The sequence below is a fragment of the Sturnira hondurensis genome, unplaced genomic scaffold, assembly GCF_014824575.4.
Source record: "Sturnira hondurensis isolate 20B ecotype Veracruz unplaced genomic scaffold, ASM1482457v3 Scaffold0000648, whole genome shotgun sequence".
NCBI classification, from domain to species: domain Eukaryota; kingdom Metazoa; phylum Chordata; class Mammalia; order Chiroptera; family Phyllostomidae; genus Sturnira; species Sturnira hondurensis.
In genome coordinates this window covers 2,241,412-2,251,055 of record NW_028073279.1, presented here as the reverse complement: position 1 = coordinate 2,251,055, position 9,644 = coordinate 2,241,412, and the positions used below count along the sequence as shown (strand labels likewise).

Sequence of the window (9,644 nt, the reverse complement as noted above, 5' to 3'; positions counted from 1 at the left end):
CATCTTCCTGGTCTCTTCAGATCATTATTGCTTTCCAATCACCAAGCTTCATATTGTGATATACTCTTAAAAACAAATTGGAGCTTATCTGTCTGCTCTAATATTTTTGATGGCTTTTCATTATCTGTACTATAAAGTTCAAGTCTTAACATGAGAGATAGATCATTTTTTTTCATAGTAGCTGATACACATTCAATATTAGATTAGTAAAAGTCATCTTTCTGATGTCTTTCTGATATTTTGGTCCTTCACATTCTTCCTCCCCTCCTTCTTTATTTTTTCTCTTCAATGTCCTTCTCTCTCTCACCTTCTCACCCATTCCCTCTCACCTTCATCCTTGCTCAGTTACATTTGCAAAATAACTATTTCATAGTGAAATTGTCACAGATCTAGTAGAAAGCTCGTTCAACAACTAAATTTGGGGCGGTAATCCTGCCCTATTGGAAGTAAAAGGGCTGCTAATCATCACTACAGATGAGTAGAGACCTGCAGCCTCTAGGTGTGAAAGGAATTGAGTTGGGTCTAAAATCAATCAGACAGTAAGTAAGCTGCCACTAATAATGACAGAAACACTAACCTCCAGTGTTAAGCCCGTAACTTTGGGGGCTGCCAATACTTCCTGCTGCCAAATGCTTTGGCTTTTGCCAGAGTATGTGGGTATTAGTGATGAATTAGTTGGACTAACTATAATTATGCAGCTCTCCACTAGAGATTATGTTATTTTCATACTGTTTTTATCATATTCCACAGATATCAGTGTTTATGTAATTTATATGATAACCTGAAGACATCTTTGTAATTGACAGTCATTCTTGCATATCCAAGGGATATCTAAAATATCCTTTTTTTGTGTGTGGAAGCTATGCTATACAAATTCCAAGCCACTTAACTTTTAAAAATTATATCGAGATTATTGTCACACACATTTTTAAACTGTCATGTTTAGGGGACTAGTTGATATTCATTTTGATAGATATCTCTGGTGATAAATAGATTGCCTTCCACGATGTATTGAAGAACAGCTTGTTTCCTTTGGATTATAATTTTATGGTAAAATGAAAATAATTGTTCATTTCTCATAATTTATGATATTATCATATCTTGTTACGTAAAATGACAATGAACAAAAACACTCCTGCTGTTGCAATCTGTGCTAAAAACCTTCCTTAAACTACACCGTCTCCATTCCTATCTGTAGCTATAGCTGTAGGAAGTTAAAATTTTCTCATGGTGTTTCCTGGATGACGTTCATACCTGGTTATAATAGGCACTAACAATATAACATACATTTGCTCACTTCAAATTTGAAACAGCTAAACCTCTCTGAATAAATACCACATGCTTTTAAGATTTTTTCCTGCCCATCAAGAAAAAGAAGATGAAAAATATGAACAGTGAAAGGACAGCAAACTCACAGTTATCAACAACCACACCTAAAACAAAAGCAAACCAAGAGGACAGCTAGATCGGGAGCAGAACCATAGAAATGAAGAACACATGGAGGGTTAGCAACAGGGGAGTGGGAGGAGGAGAAGCGGGTAGAAAGTACAGAAAATAGCATAGACAGTAGGTAGAAAATAGATAGGAGGGAAGGCAAGAATAGTAGGGGAAATATAGAATCTAAAGAACTTGAGACACGTGCTCATAAACTAAAGAGGGGGAGGGGTGGGGGGGAGGGAGTGTGCAGGATGGAGGGGAATGAAGGGGGGGAATATAACAACTCTAATGGTATAATCAATAAAATATATTTAAAAACAAAGATTTTTTCCTGCCCTTCAATGTTTTCAAATTACTATTATTAACATTTAATTTCTATTTATAAACAAGTAAACTTAATAAGCATTACTATAATCTATAATCAGTATTATACATAATCTAAATCTAAATCTAAATAAGTGCAGCTTTCTAAGAATCACTTATGATTTGTAGGACTATATTGAATTGGAGGAACAAAAAGTTTTTAAGACATTTAAATACCTCAGAAGCTTACTTTCATCAGGTTTGAGAATGCTAAGACCTATTGAGTCATTTACATAGGGTTTGAATAATTTACATATGTTCTATGACACTGGTACCAAACATTTGGGAATCTTGCTATGTAAATGAGTTCTTCTTCCTGAAAACATGGATGGTTAGATTGGGAAAATATAACATGGCGGATGATAGTTCTCGGTCTGGAGACACACTGCTGGTATTCAAAGCTGGTCATTTCCAATTACATGACCAAAGATCTCAGTTTCACTAGGTGTAAAATGTGACTGAAATCATTTTATTAAAAAATTAAATGAGAAAACTGGTATATCTAAAACCCTGATAATTCTTGTCATTTCAGCAAAGCTCAATAAATACCAGCTATCGCCATATTAAATAGATTCTAAGGTACATTTTTATGACATTTCAACATCCCTGAAACAGGGTGTATATTTCAGTCTACATTTTCTTACAATTAGTGGAGGCCACGATGAAGTCACAGCACAGTTGCCAATTTATAAACTTCAAAATAAACAGCATTAACATTTAAAGACTGAAGGTGCATCTCTTCATTTTAACAAGGTCTTTTTCTTTTTTAATTTTTCGACAAAGGAGAAAGGAGGGAGAAAGAGTGGGAGAGAAATATCAATGTATGGTTATCCCTTACGCACCCTCAACTGGAGGCCAGCAACCCAGGCATGTGCCCTGACTGGGATTCGAACCAGCGACCCTTAGGTATGTGGCTTGTGCTCAGTCCACTGAGCCACACCAGCCAGGGTTTGCAAGTTTTTCTTTTTTAAATTTCTCTAAACAATGATTTTAAATGTAGAGACTTAGAAATTTTTTGATATGACTATTTCAAATGAGTTTATGCTTTGGGTTGCTATGAAAATAGTATTTTACTTTCCAAATTTTTATTGTTAATACACACACATATATATGCAAATGTACACACATATATATGTGTATAATATATGGGTATGTTATAGAGAGATAATTGATTTTATATGGACCTTATATCCTGTGACGTTATAAAATGTATTTGTTGGGTCTAATAGTTTCATTTTGTAGATTGTGTGGGATTTGCCATGCACACATTCCTGTAGTCTTCAGATAAAGACAGTTTTCTTTTCTTGCTGATGTGTATTTTTAACCTAGGTTTACTGCAGTGTCAAGTGCATCGTGTACCATGATAAGTAGATATCATGTTTGTGTCTCTAATTTTACAGAGAAANAATAGTATTTTACTTTCCAAATTTTTATTGTTAATACACACACATATATATATATACAAATGTACACACATATATATGTGTATAATATATGGGTATGTTATAGAGAGATAATTGATTTTATATATTAATGTCACCTTATGTTAATAGAGAGATAATTGATTTTATATATTAACGTCACCTTATATCCTGTGACGTTATAAAATGTATTTGTTGGGTCTAATAGTTTCATTTTGTAGATTGTGTGGGATTTGCCATGCACACATTCCTGTAGTCTTCAGATAAAGACAGTTTTCTTTTCTTGCTGATGTGTATTTTTAACCTAGGTTTACTGCAGTGTCAAGTGCATCGTGTACCATGATAAGTAGATATCATGTTTGTGTCTCTAATTTTACAGAGAAAGTGCTCTTTCATCTTTAAGTAAAATACTAGTTGTGAGTTTTCATAGGTGTCCTGTATCAGGTTGAGGAAATTTGACTTTATTTTAAGTTAGATGAAAATTTTTATCATCAAGGGTAGTGACTAGAGGGCAAGGGAGAGGGGGATAACGGGAGAAAGAAGGGGAAGGGGCAAGCAAAGGAACACAGAGGACTCATGGGCACAGACAATGGGGGGTTAATGCGGGAGTGGGGCAGACAGGGTAGAGATGAGCAATGCGGTAAAACACAGGACCAATAAAAAAGGTGAATAAATACGGCTTCTTGATACCCTAAAGAAAAAGGTACTTTTTCACTTAGTATAACATTCTCCAGTTCCATCCATGCTGTGACAAAAGGTAGGCATTCATTCTTTCTTTCTGCTGTGTAGTATTCCATTGTTTTAATGGAATAAATTGTACCAGTTTTTTGATCCACTCATTTCCTGATGGGCACTTAGGCTGTTTCCACCACTTGGCTATTGTGAATTGTGCTGCTACAAACATTGGGGCACATAGGTTCTTTTAAATTGATGTCTCGCGTCCTGGCTGCTGTGGCTCAGTGGATTGAGCTCTGGTCTGTGAACCAAAGGGTCACTGGTTCAACTCCCAGTTGGGGCACATGTCTGGGTTGTGGGCCAGGTTCCCTAGTCCGGGGAGTGTGAGAGGCAACCAGACATTGATGTTTCTCTCCCTTTCCTTCTCCCTCCCTTCCCCTCTGTGTAAAAATAAATAAATAAAATATTTAAAAAACTAAAAATACAAATAAAGAATTAAGTGATGTTTCAGGACTTTTAGTATATAATCCCAGCAGTGGAATTGCTGGGTAAAAATGCAGTTCTGTTGCTAGTTTTTGGAGGAAATTCCATACTGTTTTCCATAGTGACTGAACCATAGGATCTCACCTATAAGTGGAAGCTAACCAACAACACAAACAAGCAAGCAACATATAACCAGAGACATGGAAATATAGAACAAATTGATGGTGACCAGAGGGGAGGGGGGACAGGGATAATGGGGAAGAAGGAAAGGGCCATCAAGGAACATGTACAAAGAAGCCATGGACAAAGACAATGGTGGGGGAGGATTGAATGTGGGAGGTGTTGCTGGGTAGGGTAGGGAAGAGTAATGGAGGAAAATGGGGACAACTATAATTGAACAATGAAAAAAAGTGTTGAATTTTTTCAAATTTAAATATTTTTGCATGTGATTTTTCTTTTTAGTTTATTGGTAGACAAATTACATTTTTTGGTTTTTAAACATTAAACCAACCTTACATTATTGACATAAATTCAAGTCATGGTCATGGTGTAGTGTCTTTCTATATATAGCTATATATAATTTGCTAATATTTGTTAAGAAGTTTTTGCATTGATATACATGGTATTGGTCCATAGTTTTCATTTCTTATAATGTCTTGTTCTGGTTTGATTATCCTGGTAATGCCGGTCTCATACACTGAATTAGGTTATATTTCCATTTTCTCATTTCCTGTTTTCAGAAATAGTTTAGGTAAGATTGGTGGAATACACCAACATAGTCCTTTGGACCTATAGTTTTCTCTTCTGGAAACTGTTTAGTTTATAAATTAAGTTTACATATTCAATATCTTTAAAGCTAAAGTGTTACTTATATTTTATATCACTTTTGACGTCACTTTTTATTACTTTTTCAATTATTTATTTTTTTCTAAATTGTTTCTTTAAGCTGTTATAACAAATAGACTAGGTGGATTGCAAAACAAAACAAATATTTATATCTCACAGGCCTACAGGCTGAGAATTCAAGTTCAAGAACCAGTCAAATTGATTCCTGGTGAGATGTTCTTCCTGGTTTACAGGTTCTCTGCTTACTGTACCTTCCAATGGCAGTGACAAAAATCATCTCTCCTTATCTCCAATTTTAAGGATGCCACCCTCATGATAGAATTATCTCTCAAAGGCTCTACCAGAGAAGTTTACAGTACATTCTACCCAAAGCAGCAGAATACATTCTGCTCATGTGCACATGGAACATTGTCCAGGATAGATCATATGTTAGGCCACAAAACAAATCTTTGTAAATTGAAAAATATTGAAACCATGTCAAATGTCTGTTCTGACCACAACAGTGTGAAACTAGAAATCAATTAACATGAAGAAAAATGGAAAATTTCTAAATATGTGGAGATTAAACAATATGCTAATGAACAACCAAAGGGCCAAAGAAGTAATAGTGGGGAAACACACCCTGAGAAATACAAAAATAGAAATACGACTTGCCAATATCTGTGGGATGCAGCACAGGACATTCTGATTAGGAAAGTTAACTATTTGTTAAGTGGGTATGTGAGTTTTCCATTGATGCCACAACAAATGACCACAGACCTTGTGCCTTAAAACAACACACATTTATTATTTTACTACCTTTTATGCCAGCAGCGCTACAGATCTCATCAGACTAAAATAAAGGTGTTAGTAGCTTGCATTTCTCTCTAAAGTGTAGGGAAGAACTCCTTTTCTGCACATTTGGTATGTTAGCAGAACCCAGTTCCTTCCAGATGGAGAATCAAGATTTAGATTTGCTTGCTGGCTGAAATCTGAGAGTAGTTTCCTGTATATAGAAACGAGTGCATTCTGTAGGTATTGATCTCTCTCTCATCCGCTGTGTGATATCACTGATGGAGAGAGGGAAAGCTTATTGCCTGAGTTCATCAATGGGGACTTGGATTCTATTAGACCTGGAGCTAGAGAATTCTGTGCTATTAAGGGGTGTGAGCTTATTCCAACTACCGATCAATACCATCCTGACTTTACTAAGTGCTTTGAAGTGCTCAAAAAATGAAGCAAACAAACAAAAACAGAAGAAACAGACCTACAGGTAGGTGTGATTGTGACACTGAGAGGATTTGCATTGAGTTTTGACCAGATTATGGCATCTGTGAGCACCTTGTCCCAAGGGACCTGAGTCACTCCTTTGTCCCTTATAATCATCCAAGATTTTACCTGCTCCAACCAGGGAAGCACAAATTTCACGTGGACACTAGAATGGAATGTGATGCTATGGCTTTACTACTGTTGGACAGTCTTGCATTCGGGTTGTGACAAAGGATCAAAAGTGGAACCTCACAAATTTTGTACTCAGTTTTGGAACACTAGTCAGTACTTACAATTCCTATGATGGATCTGGTGTTGTGACCATGAAGTGGGCCACCTGTTCCTCTGGACCATGGCTACCAAAAACTGACCAAGGTCTATCCTAGAAAACATACCCTGTGTACTTGAAAATAATGTATATTCTGCTTCTTTGGGGTGAATACTCTGTAGATATCAATTAAATCCATTTGATTTAGTGTGTCATTTAAGGCCTCTGTTTCCTTGTTCAGAGGCCTTCAGTTTCCTCTGTTCAGAGTATTTTCTGTCTGAAAAGAATATATTAATTGAAGTCAACAGAGTATTAAAATCCCCTACTATGACTTTATATCTGTCATTTTCTTCTCTAATGTCCATCAAGATTTGCTTTACATATTTAGCTGATCCTATGTTGGGTGCATAAATGTTTACGAGGGTTATATCCTCTTGTTGGATTGTTCCCTTTATCATTATGTAGTGTCCTTCTTTGTCCCTTACTATAGGCTTGGTTTTACAATCTATTTTGTTTGCTATAAGTACTGCTACCCCAGCTTTTCCTTTTCCATTTGCATGAAACATCTTTTTTCCATCCCTTTTAGTCTGTGTATTTTTCATTCTGATGGGTTTTTTGGGAGACAGCATATATATGGGTCTGGTTTTCTTATCCATTCAGCTACCCTGCCTTTTGATTGGAGCACTTAAGCCATTTACACTTATTTATTTATTTAAATATTTTTATTAACTTATTTCTAGAGAGAAGGAAAGGGAGAAAGAAAGAGAGGGAAAAAAATATCAGTGTGTGGTTGCCTCTAACACATCCACTAATGGGGACCTGGTCTGCAACCCAGGCATGTGCCCTTACTGGGAATCGAACTGATAATCCTTTGGTTCATAGGCCAGCACTCAATCCACTGAGCCTCACCAGCCAGGACTAAGCCATTTATATTTAAAGTGAATATTGATACATATGTATTTATTGCCATTTTTTACTATTTTTTTCTGTTTTTTCTTTTTCTTCTTCCTTTTCTTAAAACAAACCTTTTAATATTTGTTGGAATACTGGTTTGGTGTTAACAACTCCTTAGCTTTTTCTTGTCTGGGAAGCTCTTTATTTCTCCTTTAATTTCAAATGATAGCCTTGCCAGGTAAGGTAGCTTTGGTTGTAGGTCCTTGCTTTTCACCTCCTTGAATATTTAATGTCAATCTCTGCGGATCTGAAATGTTTCTGTTGAGAAATCAGTTGACAGTCTAATGGGAGAGTCCTTATAGGCAACTAACTTCTTTTCTCTTGCAACTTTTGAAATTCCCCCCTTGTCTTTAAGCTTTGGCATGTCTCTTCTCATCTGGAGCTTCCATAACTGCCTATTTTCAAATTTAACAATTAGGCCAATGGTTCTTTTTTTTTTAAATGACAATACCAAAAACAGCAATAAGGCCAAAGTAAATGGTGCAATTTTAGCATTTCCATCAGGAAAAGAACACTTTTCTGTATTACACAGAGGAATCTAATATTAATAGATAAATAAATTCAGTAAACTAGCAGGATACAAAATTAATATCCAGAAATCAGTTGAATTTTATATGCCAATAATGAACTATCAATAAGGAAAATTAAGAAAACAGTCCCATTCACAATTGCTTCAAAAAGAATGAAATGCCTAGGAATAAATCTAACTAAGGATGTAAAAGATTTGTACTCAGAAAATTATAAGACACTGAAGAAAGAAATAGAAAATACAAAGAAATGGGAGTGAATACTGTGTTCATGGGTAGGAAGAATTAGCATCATTAAAATGTTCATACTATCCAAACCAATCTATAGATTCAGGGCAATTCCTATCAAGATTCCAATGACATATTTTATAGTGCTAGAAAAAGTATTTAAAAAATCTATATGGAACCACAAAAGGCCCTGATTCTACTTAGCAACAGTGATCTTGAAAAAGCAGAACAAAGTTGGAGAAGTCACACTACCTGATATTAAACTATACTATAAAGCTACAGTAATCAAAACAGCATGGTTCTGGCATAAAAACAGACACTTAGATCAATAGAACAGAGTAGAAAGATGAGAAATAAACCCACATTTTTATATTTAATTATATTTGACAGAGGAAGCAAGCACTTAAAACAGACTAAATATAGTTTATCCAATAAATGGTGTTGGGAAAAATGGAGAGATATGTGCAGAAAAATGAAACTAGACCACCAGACACACAAAAATAAATTCAAAATGGATTAAAGACTTAATTGTTAAATCTGCAATAATAAAAATCCTAGAAGAAAACAGGGGTTTTAAAATCTGCTTTTATCAATATTTCTTTGGATATATCTCCTCAGGCAAGAGAAACAAAATAAAAAATAAACACTATATATCTTGTAGTATGTTAGACAGTTCTACACAATAAATAGCTATACCCCCTGAAATGCTGGGAGTGCCTTCACTCAAAAATACTGACAAACAGGGTCAGATCTGTACTGGAATGTCTCCATACTGCCTTGAACAGTGGTTGCACCAATATGCATTCCCAGCAACAGTGCACAAGCATCTCTTTTCTCCATATCCTTGTCAGCACTTGTTTTTTGTTAATTTATTGATGATAACCATTTTGACATGTGTGAGGTGATATTTCATTGTGGTTTTAATTTATTTTTCTTTTATGATTAATGACAGTGAGCATCTTTTTGTATGTCCATTGGCCATCTGTGTGTTCTGTTTGGAATATTGTCTGTTCAAGTCCTTTGCCCATTTTTTAATGGAATTTTTTTTTGGTGTTGAGTTGTGTAAGTTTTTTATAAATTTTGGATATTAACCCCTTATCAGACATACCAGCATATATATGTTCTCCTATTCAATTATTGTTTTTTTCATTTTGTTGATGTTTTCCTTTGCTGTACAAAAACTTCTTGGTTTCA

At 35.3% G+C, this 9,644-nt stretch overlaps 1 pseudogene; it reads left to right on the top strand.

Moving 5' to 3' along the window:
• The first annotated feature begins 6,255 nt into the window (after positions 1-6,255).
• On the top strand, positions 6,256-6,843 carry LOC118985389 (thiamin pyrophosphokinase 1-like; annotated as a pseudogene).
• Positions 6,844-9,644: the final 2,801 nt, after the last annotated feature.